At 43.0% G+C, this 21,600-nt stretch overlaps 1 long non-coding RNA gene across 1 annotated transcript; it reads right to left on the bottom strand.

The window, feature by feature from the left end:
- Window positions 1-16,885: 16,885 nt before the first annotated feature.
- On the bottom strand, window positions 16,886-21,556 carry LOC123110148 (uncharacterized). The gene is made up of 2 exons (XR_006453174.1): window positions 20,025-21,556; window positions 16,886-19,736 (listed from the first exon to the last, which is right to left on the bottom strand). It is a non-coding gene; the product is annotated as an uncharacterized lncRNA (long non-coding RNA).
- Between the last annotated feature and the right edge of the window lie 44 nt (window positions 21,557-21,600).

The following is a 21,600-nucleotide window of genomic DNA, read 5'->3' as shown; positions in this document are numbered from 1 at the left end:
CTCCAAGATGTGCTTTCATCCTTCCCTGCCAAGATCGCCTCCTTCCCGGGACGCTACTTGGGGCTACCCCTACATTTTCGCCGCCTTAAGGGGGTTGATCTGCAACCCTTCATCGATAAGTTCGCAGGCAGACTACCAGGATGGAATGGAAAGCTTCTCAACAAGCCTGGCAGGGTGGCACTCGCTCAGTCGGTCCTCACGGCCATGGCCACCTTCCACATCACAGCTCTCAATCTGTCGAAGGGGACGCTTAGAAAGATTGACAAAATCATTCGGGCCTTCATTTGGCAAAAAGAGGACCAAGCTCAGACTTCGGGCGGTCACTGCTCCCTTGTTAACTGGAAAACCGTTTGCCGTCCAAGGCATCTGGGCAGCCTTGGGATCATGGACCTGGAGAGATTTAGCCGCGCCCCGCGCCTCCGGTGGCCTTGGCTGCTATGGACTGACCCAGACAGGCCATGGGTGGGATCGGAGCTGCCGTGTGACGAATCAGATATGAGCCTCTTTCGCGCATGTACCTCGATTACGCTGGGCAATGGGCACAAGGCGCTGTTCTGGCATGACAACTGGACATGTGACGGTCCACTCAAGCTTCTCGCTCCACAGCTCTACAAGATTGCCTCAAGAAAGAACAGATCGGTGCACAACGAGCTCATGAACGAGAACTGGATCAGGGCGGTGGCTACGCTGCAGTCCATTAAGCAGCTGGGTGAATTCGTGGCTATCTCGAATCTCATTAGTCAAATCACCCTTCTACCGGACCAAGACGACACCATCCACTGGAACTTAACCACCTCGGGGACATACTCAGCCGCCTCTGCCTACGGCGCGCAGTTCCTTGGCTCCTACTCTCGTTTCGACACAACCAAGGTCTGGTCTGCAAACGCTGAGCCCAAGTGCAAGTTCTTCGCTTGGCTTGCTCTACACAGAAGAATACTCACTACGGATATGCTGGCTGCGAGGGGTTGGCCTCATGATCCCAGATGCCTGCTCTGTCTCCAACAGCCTGAAACAGCAACCCACCTCTGCAAAGACTGCCCCTTCACGGTCGCGGTCTGGAACCAGGTGAACACCTGGACTAACGAAGGCGTTCCTATCTCGGGCTTCCTCCCCGAGCCAGGAAATGTGTCTGACTGGTGGGACAAGACTCTCATCTCACAGCCCAATCAAGTGCGCAAGAGGCGCAGTGGAAGAATCATCTACACGATATGGTCCATTTGGAAGGAGCGTAATAGGCGGGTGTTCACGGGACTGAGGTCGACGCATCGCGAGGTGGCGGCTCTGGCCCTAGACGCAATCAATCAGCGCGACTTGGCATTTGCTGCACTCTACCAGCCGCATGCATTGGTTAACCTAGTTCTAGGTTTTGTCCTTCTAGTGGTTTCTGCGACGTTCCCTTTAAACGCTCGCCCCCCTGTAAATTGCGTTCTTTCGCCATCTCTTCTATAAGAAAAGGCAGTGCTCCTGCCGGTTCCTCAAAAAATAATAATTCTAGTTATCCTTTGGTAATTCCAGACGCCTTCTATGCCTATATGTATCAAATTAGCATCCCTAGTATGTAGAGTCACAACCAATAATGCACATAACGGTATTAGAGAATTCTAAGAGATCATTTGCTTGGAGAAACGCTGATCTTTTATAAGGTCCTGGGTGCCCCTCTCCACCACCATCAATAACCAACATGGACCTCAGGTAGGTCAGATTTTACAAGAGCTTTAAGCAAGTGATGCATTCACTTAGCCTTTTTATTTTTGAAAAGGTATTAATTTTATGGACATTTTGACCTCTATAACGTAACGTGATGATGCACCTAGACAACACACAAATTTGGAGTACAAAGTCTAGATGGTGCGCCTCTCCAAGAAAACATGGAAGTTAACTAACTGACTGATTGATTAATAAATGGATCGATGCAGAGAAGCTCATACGTAACTCAAGAACCACGGTTGGCGGACGGAGCAGGGGCTCGACGAGGTGGGGTAGATAGGAACTATTGGCGATGGCGACGGTGGCGACATGCTAGAGGCGTGCCCCAGAGGGGCCGTCTGTGACGCTAAGCAGCGGCACGACGGCATCGCTAGGGCATGGGCGGTAGTGGGTCAGATGTATTTTTCACAGGACGAGATTCCCCGCAAAAGAAACAAACAAATAAACAAGAGAAGAAAAGGGACCATGTCGATTTTGAGGATGGAGACTAGACGACCGACTTTCTAGAAAAAATATATATTGATACTTGGCAGGGACTTTTTAGCAACCTTTCTAGAAAAAAAGGGCCGTGTTGATTTTGAGGATGAAGACTAGGCGGCCGATTTTCTAGAAAATAATAATTATTGTTAGAGACTTTTTTAGCAACCCTTCTATCTTGTATGCCTCTGAATTTGCTCCCTCCTGGTTCACAAAAGATTTACATTAGTGATATGGTCTTCGAAATGTAGTTTTGTATAATGTCGAGCAAGACCGTAATATTTCAAACAATACTTTTTGAGAGAAATTTCTATATGTAATGTTTAAGTTTTAAATCGAAATAAACAACATTATAGGTACAACGTGGATGAAGCTAGATCCAAAACGTCACTTTTTAACAATTTTTGAGGGAGTATTCGGTTAGCACTTACAAATTCGCAAAAGAGAAAAAGCACTTACAACAACAGCTGCTTCTTTTCCGGCGTAATCTCATGGCAAGATATCGTCCGAACATTCTCGCACTTCATCCAACGTTCCATCAACTTCGCGATTGCACGGTTGTGTGAGCCGATCCGATGATTCATGGCGTAGCCACACCAACGCAACAGAGCACGAGGGAGATGCGTGACGAATGCGAAAGGGAAAATGTGCATGTCATAATTCTAGTTATCCTTTGGTAATTCCAGATACCTTCTATGCTTATATCTATCAAATTAGCATCCCTAGTATGTAGAGTAACAACAAATAATGCACAGAATGATATTAGGTAATTCTAAGACATCATTTGCTTGGAGAAGCCTTGCTCTTTTATAAGGTCGTGGGTGCCCCTCTCCACCACCATCAATAACCAACATGGACCTCAGGTAGGTCAGATTTTACAAGAGCTTTAAGCAAGTGATCTTTCACTTAGCCTTTTGTTTTTGAAAAGGTATTAATTTTATGGACATTTTGACCTCTATAACATAACGATGATGCACCTAGAGAACACACAACTTTGGAGTACAAAGTCGCCTCCCCGAAAAACATGGAAGTTAACTGACGACTGATTGATTAATAACTGGATCGATGCAGAGCAGCTCATATGTAACTCAAGAACCAAGGTTGGTGGACGGAGCAGTGGCTCGACGAGGTGGGGTAGATAGGAACTATCGGCGATGGCGACAGCGGCGACACTCTAGAGGCACGCACCAGAGGGGCCGGTGGTGACGCTAAGCAGCGGCACAACGGCATCTCTAGGGCATGGGCGGTGGTGGGTCAGATGTATTTTTCACAGGACGAGATTCCCCGCAAAAGAAACAAACAAATAAACAAGAGAAGCAAACCAACATGTGGTCGGACGGTTAGAGGGACCCTGGTATCTCAGCCCGTTAGAACATATGGTCGGACGGTTAGAGGGACCCTGGTATCCCAGCCCATCAGAGAAGTCCTGGGGCTCGCATTTATTTCTGAATTTATTTCAGGTTTTCCGACGATGGATGAGTGTATGCTGTGTATACGAGCGTTTACGTCTGTACTGTGTGAAAAAAAGGGCCGTGTCGATTTTGAGGATGAAGACTAGACAACTGATTTTATTGAAACAAAATAATATATTATTGATATTTTTTTGAGAATCATATATATTGATACTTGGTAGGGACTTTTTAGCAACCTTCTACATCTTCTATGCCTCTGCACTTGCTCCCTTCTGGTTCACAAAAAGTTTATATCATTGATAATTTGATATGGAGCATAGCTCAAACGGTTCAAGTTTCGGTCATGTTGGTTTAGTGAGAGGAGACTACGAGGTGTTTGTGGTGACTTTGCCAGTCTCAAAATGTGATGCCGGCTCAATATATCAAAGGGTGTGCGTGCATACTTTTGAGTGTATATGCGTGTATGTCAACATCTATGAGTGAGTGTATTGTACTCAAAATAAACAAGAAACAAATGCAATTTTGACCGCTATTTTTTGTTGTAATATATGTATGTGTGATGTCGAGCAAAACCGTAATATTTCAAACGATGCTCTATGAGAGATTTTTTTTCAGGTTCCAATTCTAAATAAACAACATCACTTATAACGATGGATAAAGCTAGATCCAAGACGTCACTCTCTTCAAAACTGAAGGGAGTACTCGATTAACACTTATAACGATGGTGATTGTTTTTGCAGTATGACCCCGAGCAAGAAATCCGTTAAAACTTTCTCGCACTTCATTTAGCTTCTCTTCATGATCATGTCCGCACAGATGTGCGAGCCGATATGACAAAGAAGGCCACAATCACACCAACCTTGTATAGTAGAAGCGGGATTCACGACGAATGAGCGAGAAAAAAAGTGCATGCTATAGTTCTAATTATCCATCGGTAATTCCGAATGCCTTCCATACCCATATCCAATTTGAATCTCTTATATGCGGAATCACAACAAATAATGAACAGAACGGTACTAGATAATTCTAAGACATCTTTTGCTTGGGGAACCCTTGCTCTTTTATAAGGGACCAGAGTGCCACCCTCCCATGATCATTAAGTAGCTTGGACCTCAGGTAGGTAGGAGCTCACGTGAGCTTTAAACAAGAGTCCTTTTACAGTACCTTAAGACTATGGGGGCATGTCTCTAGCGTGATTCCTAGCTCGCATGTTTGAAAAGTTAAAGTACCTTTAAAAATCAAAGTGTTTATGTGGTTTGTGCATAAACAAGTTATTTTAACTAAGGATAATTTGGCAAAACGCAATTGGACAGGATCTACAAGATGTAGCTTTTGCGACCAACATGAATCAATCAAAAACCTCTTTCTTGATTGTCCTCTGGCAAAAATTATGTGGCGGTCGGTTCACATAGCTTTTAACATTATTCTACCGAATTCTATCAACACGTTATATGGGACGTGGCTTGATGGGATAGATTCAGATACAGCGAGACACATTCGTGTAGGAGTATGTGCTTTATTATGGGCAGTCTGGAACTGCAGAAATGATTTGATCTTTAACAGAACAACAAATATTCACCTTTTGCAGGTTATCTTCAGAGCCACTGCGTTGATCCGTATGTGGTCGCTACTCACTCCGACGGAGGCCAGGGAGCATTTGGTTACTGGGTCTACCCGATGGGAGATGGTAGCACGAGATATTTTCAACCGGTTTGGATGGCAGTCATGTAATAGGATAGGCATGTAGTGCTCATACCTTTTTATGCCAGCCGGTTGTTGCTTTTCTATTACTGTTTAGCTCTTTGTGAGCCTTTTTTTTTGTTCTTTGTTCGAGACATGAAGACTTATGTTGGGCCTTTTGCTTATTAATATTATTGCCCGTATGCATCGTTCTGATGCAGAGACTGGGGTGGCATGTCAAACCTCGCACTGTCATATTTGAGGCCGTGGCTTCACAAGATCTCCAGATTTGGCATCCTTTCTTCGACATGGCCAGATCTCACAACGACATCAACATGCTTCAACGCTCTCCGGTGTTTGGAAGGTTTGAAGAAGGCAACTGTCTGGAGGTCAATGTTGAGATCATTGGACACCACTACAAGAAAGGATACTAGCTAGCTGACGGTATCTATCTTCAGTGGACCACCCTTGTGAAGACAATCCCCAACCCTGTATGAGAGAAGAGGAAGAGATTTGCCTGAGCACAAGAGTGTGCTGGAAGGATGTGGAGCATGCCTTCATTGTTCTTTGATCTCGATGGGGCATCGTTCAGTATCCTTCTAGAACTTGAAGCACAAACAAGTTGTGGGAGGTGATGACTGCTTGTGTGATTATGCACAACATGATCGTAGAGGACGAGCGTCCGGATGAAATCTACGATCAAGGGTTTCAGTTTTAGGGTGACAATGTTGTGCCTGAGCATGAAGGAGCAGCCACGTTTGCACAGCTCACCAAATTTCATCATCAAATGCGTGATTGAGAAACTCACAGTGATGATTTGGTTAAGCATATGTAGGCTCACGTTTGCAACAATAGATGTATCGACTATTTTTTCTTTCAAATGTATTTGAGACAATTTTATTTTTATTTGGCTTGTAAACAATGAGATATTTATTTGGTTGTGACACTACGAGATATTTGTATTTTGTCTGAATTATGTAAACTTTTTTTTTCGATAAAGGGCTTTTCATTGAATTGAAATATCGAGTTGATACAACCGCATCAAAGATCACCCTGCCTCTGCATAGCTAGATGCACACAGCTAAAGTTTCAAAGTACTAGAAGCCAAAATAAAAAGGCAAAAAACGCCAGCAGTAGCGAAAAAAGATAAAAGAGGCCTAAGGTGATGCCGGTCCAATCCGAAGGTCACACCGCCATCCATGGGGGTAAAAAATGTCCCTGGCCGAGCACTCCAACCGGGTAGAAGCCATCATAAAAAGGTCTCTGTCCTCCGGCCTCTGCAGGATAGACCACATACGGAGCCATCGCGAGCATATATGAATTACCTGCATAGGAGATGAAACACTTTTATGATTAATTAGGCCGAATTTTATTGATATGCCACAAAAAGAGATAAAAAAATGGCCGCAAACTGCCCGTGAGGACAAAAATGCGTCCGCGTGTTGGGCACGTTGCTAATCCAAACACAAAAAGGGGCGGACAAGCCGACCCAAACGGCCAAAAAGCGGACAAAACGCGCGTACGTTTGAGTCGGCGCATTGGAGTTGCTCTAAGTCCCTCTACTTTAGCATTAATTAACATTTCCTCACTACATTTGGCTTATAGAAAGAGGAGATAAGCATTATGCATATAGTTGACGAGATTCATTAATAAAGAGTGCACTACTCTTCTGTTCCTCTATGCCATTTTAGTTTCTGTAATTTTGTGTCTTGGTGAGATCGAGTACTTCCTTTAGATGTTTGCTTCGCAACCCTTGAACCGGACTCACCCGCAAAGGTTGCCACACATTCCATGGTCTGGCAGATGAACTAGTGGTCCAGTAGCACATTGAGGTGGACAGAGACGGTTAAATTTTACGATCGTGGGCATGTGATTTGCCGTGGGTTATGATTTTCTCCAATTGGGCTGTTAGCAGGACCGCACCTGCCAAAATAGTTTCCGTTATTTCTCAAAGCAGATGCTCCCATTTGTCTGACGAATTTGGTACTGGCGCTCTAAGCTTAGATGTCTAAATGCTCTGATCCAATGTATGCATTGAATGGATAAAAGCTTGCGACCCATACTTGAAGAACCAAAAGATGAGAAGAAATGGGTCATGCCGATTTTGAGGAATTGAATAGTGATACGGTTATTCTAAAAAAAGCTATTATTAGAGTAAATAAAATCAAACAACCTTTCTATACCCACACAACAATTACACCCACAAACTGATAGAAGTAGAATGTTCAAGACATTAAGATCATGATGTGATATGGTCTTTCAAATGTCATTTTGGCCACTATTTTTTCACAGTAGTGTGCGTATGGTACTTAGTAAACCATGGTATCGTTTAAAATAGTTTTGAAGATATTATGTGTGTATGTGTGCGCATGAGCATGTGGTGTCGCTTTGTGTGTGTGTGTGTGTGTGCGCGCGCGCGCGCTTGGTAACATCTCTTTCATCCTCAGAGTCTACCACCACCAATAGGTGATCGTTATGCACAATTTCAACTCAATTGTTCCTTGTGTCACGTGTAACATCATTCATAGATTCAAAAACATATTCATCCTCTTCATGCCTTGCCTCTTATTCTAATCATGGGGAAACAACAACTTATGCCTCCTCACCGCATCATGCTGGACACTAGAATGCCCTTCAACATGATGGAGTCTCCTCTAATGGGTGGGAAGTAGTTTTTCCGCCAGTTCACAGAACCTAGCAATGGAATGAATAAAAATGACATATGGTCGCCGCTTTACTATATTGGGCAGCCATAAGCCCACCATTAAAGGATCCCTCATCTAGCATCAAGTTTAACTCTGGTAATGGGCATCATTACACTCATCAGCGGAAGTGCACCACTAGTGAGAAGATGACTATAAGTATGTGGAAACCAGTCGACATAGGGCTAATCTACAATAGTGATTCATTTGTGATTCCCGGTGCCTTCTTTTCCTAGAGCTACAAATTCTAATTCATAGCATGCAGAGACACAACAAATAATGGACGGATTGGAATTGGATAATTCTAAAACAAAACAAATAAAATGACAACTAAGCTATTCGTCGTCTGCTTAGAGAATTGTTGCTTTTTATAAGAGAACTATGTGGTAGGTAATGGCATGAGCTGAATAGTCCTCCAGTAGATCGGTATGCGAGAATACCTTTATTATGTGATTAGTCCTAAGGTTGGTTGCAATCCATGAGAGCCTTAAAGTAATGCATTTAATTGCTTTTGTTTTTTTAAAGGGAAAAAATTGCATCGATCATTTCTTTGCTTTAAAACGATGCACCTAGACAACATACAATGTATCAATACAAATTTCAAGAAGAACAAAGCCCAACCAATCATCTTCTTTTTTTGGGAAAAATTTCCGATCTATTAATCAAACATCATGGCTTTACAAAAAACACGAGAAGTAAAGAAAAATACATCCATGTATGTAGACCACCTAGCGACGACTACAAGCACTGGAGTGGTTGTTATCACCTGTCCCTCGTCAGAGCCGGGAAAATCTTGTTGTAGTAGACAGTCAGGAAGTCGTCATGCTAAGGCCTCAACGGCCCAGCGCACTAAAACAACAACAACCGCTAATGAAGAGAAGCATATATTGAAAGGATCCAACTTGTAGACACATGAATATTGACGAACGAAGATGGGATCAACCGAAAACAAGAACCGATCAAATCCGACGAGATCCGTCGAAGGCACACCTTCACACTCCCTCCGACGACACGAGATACACCGCCGGGACGGGGGCTAGGAGGGGAGAATCTTATTCCATCTTCAGGGAGACGTTGTCGCTTCGCCTTCCCAAGAAGGACACAAACCCTAAACAGAAAAAAAAAGATGAGAAAGATCAAACACTAGATCCACTGTGCCTCCATGGTCCTAAGGCCATAAGAGACGAGAAAGATCGACGGCGGCGCCAGCAGGTGGCGGGGAAACCCTATACTCCTTGGGGCCTTTCTTTCTTTGTAGGACGAAAGAAAACCCGACCGTCTCCACTACAAGAAATATGTCAACTAGTGACCTTCTGTCAGTGACCCTGGAGGAATTGGTCATAGATATATGACCATTTCAGACCAATTGGTCAAAAGCTGTTTAGGGGGCTCCAAACCCTAAACAATAACGACCATTTTGGTTAGAAAGGTCGTAATTTCCTTACACGAAATGGTCATAAAGCAGATAGCACAGGTTCGCTGCCTTATTTCTAGCTGATCATGACCAACATAGATGGTCATAACCTTGTAAATTGTGGTGGGTTGCTATGACTAGGCGTCACCTCATCAGTTTTGCCTATGTGTCATGTCCATGTGGCAGTTTTTGCCCTAGGTTGTGAAGCAACCTATATTTCTGTCATTCCCAAAATTCCCCAAAAATCTCATAATTTCTTTGGGTCATATCTTCGTCACATATGTAAAAAACCTTCCTTGCGTAGTTCAAAAATAATTCAAAAATATTCATTTTCCTATTCTGTTCAGAAAAACACTTTGTGAAGGAAGTACAACTTTGGCATGTCCAAATGATATCCATTTTCTACAGTGCTTTCCTCTACCCAAATAACCATCCTCCACCAAATGCCAGCTCAGTCCATTCATTATTTTGAGCCCGGCTTCAACATTCGTATTTATGTCCAGTGTGGTACTTTGCAAAGCAAGTACCACCTAGGCTCCTCCTTTTGAGCTGAAACTTTGTGAAGACGGTCTTCTTAGTAATTGATCATCCTCAACCAAAACTCACACCCATTAGCTATGTGCATTTCTTGTACCGCTAATCGAACACTTGGCTACTTATTCATGTTTGAGCATCGATCGGTCTCCTCGTGAGAATCATATGTTGTGATTTTCTTCCTAGCACCTACCTGGGGAGTGCCCAACCCACTATACATGCCTAGGCAGCCCAGAACACATGGCAACGCCACGGTCACGCGGTGACCACACGGCGGGCATGCGAGTTTATGCGCTCTAGAGTTGGGGCACTCGGCCACCGTCCAAACCTCGACGTATCGCCACCAAACCATGTAATTATGATTAAATAGGTACTTATGTAACTAGAAATGATTTTTGGAAAAAATAAATAGCAAACTATGAGGCAACTGCAGTTCAAATTTGACCCACTTCCAACTGAATCGGCGGGAATTTGTCTTTTTCACCAGAGGTGGATCAAAACTTTTGACACCCAACCATTTTGTCAATTGTGCATTAAATATGGCCTAGTATTTTATAAAATTTATTTGGTCCAATTTTGCAACGAATATATGGTAGGTCCTTCATAAAAAAACTTATTTCAGGCACTCAAAAAATGGAAAATGAATTTTCTGTGCAAAGAAAATGAAAACTTCCTTAGGCAATATTGTTTGCCATTCCAAGATGCACCCTTGTGCACAATATGAGATCATTTGAACAAAATATGCCATGAATGTGGCCATAAGATTGATCATTTGGCTTGAAAGCCATGAATCTTCACGCATGATAGCTCATTTTTTAGAACACTTTTTTAAAATAATTTCCGTATTACAAGTTTATTATTTTTCCTGAAAACTTGGTCACATATAATGACACAATGCGAAGGTTTTCCAATTTTTTGATTTTTTTTGAATTTTTTATGTCAGTTTCAAAATGCGGTCAAAATGGCGGGCTTGACCGTTCCTAGCTAGTGGTTGAATCTTGGAAAACTTTTCATGTTTCTCTGATTAAATAGATACTTATGTACCTAAAAATGATTTTTGGAAAAAATAAATAGCAAACTATGAGGCAGCTGCAGTTCAAATTTGACCCGCTTCGAGCTGAATCGGCGGGAATTTGTCTTTTTCACCAGAGGTGGATCAAAACTTTTTACACCCATCCATTTGGTCAATTGTGCATTAAATATGGCCTAGTATTTTATAAAAATGATTTGGTACAATTTTGCAATAATTATTTGGTAGGTCCTTCACAAAAAAACCTCATTTGGGGCACTCGAAAAATGGAAAATGGCTCTTTTGTGCAATGAAAGTGAAAACTCCCTTAGGCAACATTGTTTGGAATTCCAAGATGCACCCTTGTGCACAATATGAGATCATTTGAACAAACTATGCCATGAATGTGGCCATAAAATTGATCGTTTGTCTTGAAAGCCGTGAATCTTCACACATGATAGCTCATTTCTGAGAATACTTTTTAAAAATAATTACCATATTACAAGTTTATTATTTTTTCTGGAAACTTGATCACATATAGTGACACAATGCGGAGGTTTTCCATTTTTTTGATTTTTTTGAATTTTTTATGCCCGTTTCAAAATGCGGTCAAAACGGCAGGAATGACCGTTCCTAGCTAGTGGTTGAATCTTGGAATTTTTTGGTGTTTCTTTGATTAAATAGATACTTATGTACCTAGAAATGATTTTTTGGAAAAAATAAAGATCAAACCATGAGGCAGCTGCAGTTCAAATTTGACTCGCTTCCTCCTGAATCAGCGGGAATTTGTCTTTTCCACGAGAGGTGGATCAAAACTTTTTACACCCAACCATTTGGTCAATTGTGCATTAAATATGTCCTAGTATTTTAGAAAATTTATTTGGTTCAATTTTGCAACAAATATATGGTAGGTCCTTCACAAAAAAACCTCATTTCGGGCACTCGAAAAATGGAAAATGAATTTTCCGTGCAAAGAAAATGAAAACTCCCTTAGGCAACATTGTTTGGAATTCCAAGATGCACCCTTGTGCACAATATTAGATCATTTGAACAAACTATGCCATGAATGTGGCCATAAGATTGATCATTTGACTTGAAAGTCATGAATCTTCACGCATGATAGCTCATTTCTGAGAACATTTTTTTAAAAGAATTGCCGTATTACAAGCTTATTATTATTTTTGGTATCTTGGTCACATGTAATGACACAATGCGAAGGTTTTTCATTTTTTGATTTTTTTTGAATTTTTATGCCCGTTTCAAAATGTGGTCAAAACGGCGGGAATGACCGTTCCTAGCTAGTGGTTGAATGTTGAAAAACTTTTGGTGTTTCTCTAATGAAATAGCTACTTTTGTACCTAAAAATGTTTTTTGGAAAAAATCATGAGCAAACTATGAGGGGGTTGCAGTTCAAATTTAACCCCCTTCCTGCCGAATCAACGAGAACTTTTTTAAATGACAAAAAATAGCTAGAAGGATCGGAAATGCATACAAATTGGTTATCACCCATAAAATGTGGTCTAAATTACGTGAAAATTTTAGTAATGCCATTTTGCAAAATAGTTTTGGCAGCTGTTTCACAAAATACCCTGTTTTTAGGTCTAAGAAATAATTTTAAATACCTCATATTTCGAACTAATCAGGAGGCAGCCCACGGATCACCCCCACTGTACTCGACCTGAGACGTCCACACCCTCCCGCAGTCCCTCAATCCAGCACCTCTCCCTCGTTCCCTCAGTCACGGGCGTGGCACACCCTTCCCCCTCAGTCCCTCGATCCAGATCCAATTCCGCCGCCTCCCTCACCGATCGCCGGCGCCTCCTTCACCGATCGCCGTCGCCGACCCCCGAGCCCCAACCCTCCGCTCCCTCTTCTCCCGTGGCCTCACCTCCTACCCGGACCCTCCCCTCGAGGCCGTCTGGTTCTTCTCCGTGCTCCCCGTGGCTAGGGTTTCGGGGGCGGCGCTCACCACTTCAACACCGCCGGCGACCACAACCCCAACCACGCCCTCCACCTCCACTCACTAGACGGAGATCCACTCCATTCCTCTCCCTCCCCCGATTCCTCTCCAATCCCGCTGGCTGGAGATCCACTCCAGCTCCCCCATGATTCATCTCCAATCCCGCCGCCGTCCCCGGCTCCTCACCACAAGCTCCAGCAAGCCCGCCCTCCCTGCGCCCCTCGGGAGCGGCCGCCGCGCCCTGTGGCTCGCGAGGCGACGAGCTCCGCAGCGCCTCCGACGACCGCGCCCGGAGGCCGCTGCCGTCCTCCCCGACAAGGCCGCTGCCGTCTTGGCGACTAGAACAGCAAAGGGAAGGCCATGGACGACGCCGCTCCAGCCCTACTCCCACACCATCAAGGTCAGCCCCTCCCTCTCCTATTCGATCGGTTCCCCTCCGTGCTCCTCATCCTCCTCCTCTATGCCATGCCGGCCCACCTCGCCTTGATCCCCGTCCCCGGTGGGTTGTTTCTAACCCACGTTTGTTCTTTAATCAGATGGGCTCGCCGCGCCGCCGTCGTGAGATTGGGCCGCTCCGCCCTAGGTGTGGCAGGCTAGGCGCTAGGGGTTTAAATCTGTCTGTGCGGGGTAAGTTCGCTGCGAGAGTTCTTGCGGTGGTGGTCGACAGTTAGATGGATGGATGGGATCTCCGGGCGAGGGTTTCATGCGTGCAGTGTTGGGTTTCTAAAGGTGTTTGCTAAGATGCGTATCAGTCGATGAAAATTTTCAGTATTTCTGGGAAAAAGACGGTTGAATTTTACGATTCTGTAGCAGCATGTCGACATGGATAGTGGCAAGACCAGATATTATTATCAAGAACAGAAGTCTGGGATTGTTATGCTGGGTCACTGAAGCGGAACTAGTTGTAGTTATGCAGAATAACTGGGGCAGAACTAGTTATAGTTTTGCAGAATAATTTACTACTAAGCAGAACAACTGAGGCTGAATTAATTATTGTGCTATGCAGAATAATTGGAGTAAATTGCAAAAAACCACCACATTTGGGGACGCGAAATCAGAAAACCACCACCTTTCGTTTTTTTTGCAAAAAATCACCACTATTGTGCTAACGGTTTGCAAAAAACGCTGATTGCTCGATCAGCCCCGTTTGAGGGCAAACCTGACGCCCAGGGCCTGCTATCAGGTGCCACGTGGCCTGCCTCCACACGGCACCCGTCAAGCGCCGTTAGACAGCGCAAGACAAAACCCTACCGGGTCGAACCAGGTCGACCATTCCCCCCACTCCCCCCAAATCCCAGTGCGCTGCCTCCTTCCCGCCCACCCCCGTCGTGTTCACCCATGGCCGTCGACGGCGGCGGCGGCGGCTCTGCCGGAGATGGCAGGGACGACCGCGGGAACTCCTCTTCCCTCGATGGCGGGGACAAATCTTTCTCCCATGTTCAGTGTGCGCGCAGCACGCTTGTCCCTGGTGCGGCCGCGTGCGACAGTGGAGATGAGCGCTCCCAGGAACACGGCAGCTACGACATCGAGATGTCAGCGGCGACAAGGTTGGCGTAGATCTGGAAGGCGAATCCGCATGACAGCCACAACTTCACTTCTGGTCTTGGCGGCATAGAGTGAGTTATGTGTCGCTATTTGTACATTTATTTGCATTATGTGTTAGAAATTAGGGTTTCCACTGCTATTTAGGAACTATGGTTTATAAATTTGTGTTGTCACTGCTGTTTAGGAACTATGATTTATAAATCTATGTCGCTATTTCTACAGTTTAGGAACTAGGGTTTAGAAATATTGGTTTCAGATCTGAACAAGCAGTCCAAATTTTTTGTTGAGGATAATTACTGTAATTTGGTTCACTAGATTTCAGTTAACTGAACTGAACTTAATCAATTTATTGATTCTGCAATATTGAAAACTTAAATTGATTCAGTGTACTGTTAACTGCATTTATTTGAATATGGTATATACTGAATTTAGAGTAGATTGAATTGTCAGTTAACTTATTTGGTGTTGATGTAGTGTACTGTTAACTGAATTACAATGAGCTGAATATATTGTTAACTGAATATGATGTGCTCTGTTTTGCGTTTGCAGTCTAGATGATGACATATGGGATGTTTGGTTTCATTTCCATGGTTGTGATAATTTGGAAAGGACCTTATGTCAATCAGATATTACCTACATCAATCTTTTAGCTCTTATTGGGACAGAGGGGTATGATGAGAAGGACTCCATGTACTATGTGAAGGAAGATGGTTTAGGAATGGAAGGAATGCAGCTGATTAAATGTGCTGAAGATGTAGAAGAAATGCTGGAATTATATGAGGAGAAAAGGTGTATCACTATCACAATTATGAAAGGAAGAACATCACTTAGGCCACAGTTGCACATCAACAATGGAGATGAAGTTGAGAAGCAGATACCTATTTCAGAGATTGGTTCACCTAAAGTATATGATATAGATGATGCAGGTGTGCTCTATCCAAGTCAGTCCAGTGAAAGAGCAAAGTGCTCTGTTCCTACACAAGATTCTATTGGAGCTCCAGCAGCAGCAACATCTGGTGCAGCAACAAGGAGAGCTTCAACAGCAGCAGCTACCCCAGCAGCACCCTTCTTGCCACCAAGACAGAGGAAAAAACCATCCAGGCTCAAAGATTACTTTTATGCTTCAGGGAACTAATGCTTCCTTGTTGATCATTATTCCTGTTGGTCTGATGTTGGTATGCCTAAACTTGATATTTTGGAACAACTTATGTTGGTCTGATGTTATGGAGCAAGAAACTCATGTAATGATCTTGCTGTTATGATACTTTATGCACTTTTATTATGATCCATATGATGTTATGCACTGTTATTATGATCCATATGATACTTTATGCACTATTATTATGATCCATATGTGTGTTGCTGAATTTTGTCCTCAAATGACCATGCTGAAATGATCATGGTGTTGTTGAGGGGTAGGGTTAACCCTACATGAGTTGATGGCATCCTCGACGGTTGCCGAGGGGTAGGGTTAACCCTACATGAGTTGATACCATCATAGTTCATACTAAACTTTATCAAGTGCCATCAAATACCAAATCTTGGATTACAACAAGTAGCATCACATGGCAGATTAAAATTTAACCAGTGCCATGAAATACCAAATCTTGGATTACAACAAGTACCATAAATAAGAACCATACATAATTTCCAACCATTCCTTCTATTATAAATAAGCACCATACATAATTATTGCAATCACTCATCACATATAGCCCTGATTCTCTTCAGCTTAGACTTGTTGGCCTCTCCATCCTTCAAAAGGTCAGATATGGCAAACTCAAGCCTTTTCTTCTGCTGATTTACTTCATCAACATGTGCATCTTTCCTCCATTTGCTAATGAGTTCAGCCTGAGTGGCCTGGATCTTCTTCAGCAGCTCTACCTCTCCCTTCAGTGACATATTCTCCTTCTCAAGATCAGTCTTGATTTCATTAGCATCAGGTGCAACCTGATCAGCGGCACTTTCCTGAACACTCTTCTGTTTTGCCTGCATCAGACGCTTCTCTTCTTCTAGCAGGGCAATCACATCTTCTTTAACCTTGATCTGCTCTTGGCTCTGCTCATACATATCCCAAAGCTTGCGCAGAGCATTCTTAAGTGGCTCTGGCCATTCTGGGTCAACCCACTCAACAAGACCACAGCTGTAACCTCCCTGATTAACCAAATAAATATTACAACAAGAATTATAATCAATTATTCAGGATTTAAGCAGTTCATATAGTTCACAAACATAATTATGCGTGTACTGCTTGCTACAAGCAGCTAGAAACCATGCCAATTAAACATAACTAGAGGCTGGGGCGCCACCTGGTGGCGCCTCCTAGGACGGAACTGTGTGCACTTATTTTATGTCGCACATTATTTGATTACCAGTCTCACTCATGTACATCAACATGGGCGTATGGTATAACATCACGATTTCTTGCTCCCTTGGATGTAGTCATATAAAATATTCATTACAACCATTCCTTGATGAATCAATAAGAAAGAAATAAAATCTGAATAAGCTTACAACAGATCAATTTCAGTGTGTATATATGATAGGTTGCTCTGCTATCTACAAAACAGAGAGATGGAAAAAGGAGAGAGAGCTGCCATTAAATGGAAACCTATATAAGAAAGAGCGAGGAACAGGAGTGGGAGCAACGAAGCTGAGTATAACTGGCCGCTGCTAAAGGTAGACTAAGGGCGGAGGTGAAGACCTAGCAGAGGGCGAGCTGCTGCTTCCGGCCGTCGAGCTGCAACTACTTCCTGCCAACGTCCTCATCCATCTCTACATCCCCTCACTTCACACCACCTTTTCACTGACCTTTTCAGGAAAGAGATTTACAGAAATAGAGATGGAATCCAGTTGACATAAGATATTCAGCCAAACAAATTGTTAGTGACTTTTTCAGAAAAAGAGATGTACATCAAAGTAAGCAGAGCTTCTAGCAGAAACATCATATACAGGTACATGCTGATCACAAAACTGGGAGTTTTATGTGAGAACGGAACCCGGCAATCTATATCAAAAAGATATCTTAACTGGAAATTTAAGCAACACAAGAATATCACACTTGAGTGGTTATAATTACTTACGGATTCAGATTCTTACTTTTCTTGCAGAGGCCTAATATCCTTAATTACTTGGAGCAAATTTAACTTAAACCAAGTTTCTAAGAGTAAGCTTTGGTTGATGCAAAGGTCTGAAGCTTTTAGCATTCTATAAAGGCCTTATGAATGCGCAAAAGTTACAGCTATAGGAATTACATAACCACAAACCAACAGGATATACAAAGTAACCACCGCCACCTTGTCGAACCCCACTCCGCCGGTCCTCTTCCTCGTCGGCCCTGGCGTAAGATGGTTAACATGGTTAACATCACAAAAGGGCACGGATGTTCCCTTGTTTAGTATCTGAAACATGTTTATCCCGAGGATAGTAAAACAAGGCTTCATACCTGTAACAACGAAAGATGGCATAGAAGTCGAGAACTAATTTTTTCATAGAAAAAAAATAGAACCAAACCTCCTTGACAAAATGCAAGTTACCTTATTTCAGTTTACTCTGTGGTGTGCAAACCAAATAAGGAATGCACCATATATACACAATACACAGAAGATTAACAACAAGTATAAACTGAACAGTTCCATCTGCCTAATGCAAAGAAGCACATTTTATTCTATATTTAGCTACATCTCCCAGATTCAGTAACAAACTTATGCACACATAAGCCTTGTTAAATGAAAGTAGTCGCAAAATCATTAATTAGGAGACAAAATAATATTCTGGAACTTGTGGCATGGTGCGCTAAAATGGGCAGCCCGACGTCCTCCTTGTGACATGACGCCCAAGAAACGGTAATTTTGTTCCACTATTAGGAAAGAAACAGAGAAATAGCACTTCGAAGAAAGAAAACTAAATGACTATAATGTTTCTGTAGTGTGCAGGCCTCGGTGTGCGCGCCTCCCGAGACTTATAGCAACAATATCATACAGATATGATGTATCAGGAGCAATTGTTTTCCTCTAGTTACCATTTTATTCAGTATTTTGTCCAATCTCAAAATCTGAGATATGCCCGTATCCAACTATTAATAAGTTAACTTGCAACTGTTGGCACAAAAAAGAAGCAGCTTGATAACAGAAGAGCCCTCAGTTATCCGCTTTTGATGAAGGTCAGCAGGAGCAGGGCATGGCGGCGGCCATGCCCGAGCACCCGGCGTCCGCGGAGCCGAGGAGGAAAAGACGAGCGAGTGTGGGGGATGCGCGCACCATGGATGGCCTCTCTCCATGGTCCACTGCCTCATCGGCCGATCTGGTTGACAGGCAGAGCAAAAAGGAGCACGACGGCCATGGCGTGGGCGCGATCAAGCAAACTTTTGGAACAGGGGAAAAGAGGCGCGACATTGAATAGACATATACCTGAAAGTGAACATTTGTTGACTTGATAAGTTGAGCGTTGAAGCAGAAATCGTAGATCATGCTACAGAATTAGCTCCTCTGTCAAAATGTTAGGGAAAAGGTCACACAATTAGCTCATGTGTATCAAATTTTAGGTAAGTATGTCTTGTACTGTATTAAGTCAACATGCTACAAAATTTGACCAAAATTTTTAACAGGATGCAAAATCAAAGGAGGTGTACAAGGAGGGAAAGGTAGCAATGATATATCTCTACCCAATTTTGAACTTACCTATCAACATAAGACATTATCTTAATAATGGGCATATTCTGCAAGCAAACCATTTTTCGCAAGAAAGAGGATAAAATCAAGCAGTTTACACAACTACAAATGATTTTCAGCCAAGCAGATGAAAGAAGGACAAAATTACACATGACTAAAAGATATAATTATTAAAGTTTTCACTGAGGCCATGATATAATCTATAAAAGTTAAAGTATCTAGTTGTCAGGAAACCTGTCTTTGATATGACTGATGATGGTGAAGATGAAACCTTAGAAACTGCTTCAGTGTACAAAAAAATTCAGATAGATCTGTACTCAATTTGTCATTAAGCCTTTTACATGGTTAGTAGAATTCCTTGTGATATATGATGCGACTAATTACTCTCACAGTTAAAAAAGGAGATATCAAGTCAAAGGAAGCACATGAGGTCAAGTACAAGCATGGAATCACTGCCTATTGTTCTTAACTAAAACCAAAATCAGTAAATAAAAAAGTAGCACTGCAGAGGACCTTCAAGTTATATTTCTCATGAGCAGCTTCCAACACTGACACCCCAATAAGAGCATTAATAATCTTTTCGTCGCCAGCATTGACACCCAATGCGAACAAATGTCACAGATATCCTGCAAAGTAAATTCCTGTTATTGGTACTGAATTGCCAATGGGTTGATAAAACAATATAATTTTCAACCAAAAGAATGCACTACCCATCAGATATTAAGCAGTAAATCAGCTCAAGAAAAAAGGGCATGGAATCCTGACCAGATGATTAAGTTCCGGTATAAACTGCAGGTACCACAAACTCAAGCCAATACAACGATATGCGAGAATCATTTGGAGATGACGAGAGACGAAATAAAAGGAAACTCACAGGAAGTGCAGATCATGGTGAGAGAGAGAGGGAAAAGGACCTGTAGGTCAAGCAGATGCCGTCGGAATCAGCAAAACCAGAGAGGAGGATGACCTGGACGAAATTTCAACAACAAAAAACTCTGCAAATCTGAAGTATCACAATTAAATTTTGTCTGTTGTCTTAATATGTACATTACATGGCCAATGTATAATAGTACCCTATCTTCTTCTGAATGGCTCTTATGATTTATTTAGAGTGCAGACCATTGAGATTAACTAAATTATCTCGCAATTCCATTAGAGACGACAACAGCAGCAAGAAAGCATCATAGTTCAAGTTATGCAACTACCAACCTGTGTTTTATTGAAGCAGAAGAAACTTAGCTTAAGTATATAATCTTACAACTTCCTTAGAGACTACAGAAGCAGCAAAAAGCATCATGGTTTAGGCTTTGCAACTACCAAAATGTGATCTCATGCGAAAAAAGGACAGTAAATTGTTCAGCTTAGCTTCATGTTTCAGCTTACACAACTACCAAAATGCCAGTCTAAGCCATTGTTTAATGCTTTCAGAAAAAGGATTACGAGAAAGGTCACCCATTAATGTGATTCAGATTCAGCCTACCACAAGGTCAGAGAAGTTAATCGTCATTCACGCTGGCATCATCCGCTGTACCGTTTTGCTCCTGCGGTACTGTTTTTTTTATCTAGTTTCCTCTGTTATGCTCCAGGCTTCATTTTGCTTTTGAAGATTGCAGATAGCAGAGCAATTAACTAAAGACCTTAACGATGCAGATCCTAAACCAGCAGTGCAAACTGCTGACCGATGCCAATAAATTAACTACCACTATTTTTTCCCCCAAGAAACCCACAAACATTTAACCTAAGCATCAAATTCGTCACCCAAATTACCCAAAACACATAAGAACAACAGTTCAGACTTCAGTACATGCTACAGCACCCAGCGGCAATCAAATTTAAACATCCATAGTGCATACTCCATAGGCACTGATCCTAATAAAGATATCTTGCTAGCCTGCTACTGTAAAAAAAAAAGAGAGAGAAACATGCATTTAAGTTAGATCCGCCCATGAATACAGGTAAGGATCCATGACAACCAAAACTGAACCAAGCTTTTTCTACTTCATTTTGAACCTCAATCAAAACAAGACTTTTCCTTTTTGAAACTCAATCAAACCACGAAAGATTGACAATGTGAGGAACCGAGGAAGAGGAATTGAGGACTTACCATATTGGAGGCTTGGAGATGGACGAGATGAGTAGTGAACTGACACGCCCGCCAGCCGCTGCAGAAGACACCTCGCCGGCGCACCCAACATTGTGGAGGCTGTCCGAGCCCGGGCCTCCATGCCGGCGCCGGCGCGGCGCAGACGGGAGGCCTGGCCCTGCGAGACGGAGAGATCTGTCATCGCCGCCGTTTTCCGTGTGCCGCGCGGTATGGCTAGCATCCGCACCAGCGGAGGGGAGAGGATGCAGGGGGTGAAGAGGAAGCAGTGGCGGCGGCGGTGAGGCAGAGGGGAAACGAGAAGACGAGAGGTTGCGTATGGGGATGGAGAGAGCATGGAGTGCTGGGCTGGGCCGCGTGCATGTGGCCTCCTTTGCTGCGCCCAGCCA

Source organism: Triticum aestivum, chromosome 5B, assembly GCF_018294505.1.
Source record: "Triticum aestivum cultivar Chinese Spring chromosome 5B, IWGSC CS RefSeq v2.1, whole genome shotgun sequence".
Classification (NCBI taxonomy): Eukaryota; Viridiplantae; Streptophyta; class Magnoliopsida; order Poales; family Poaceae; genus Triticum; species Triticum aestivum.
The sequence above is the reverse complement of the archived record's forward strand: the minus strand, read 5'-3'. Positions and strand labels throughout refer to the sequence as shown.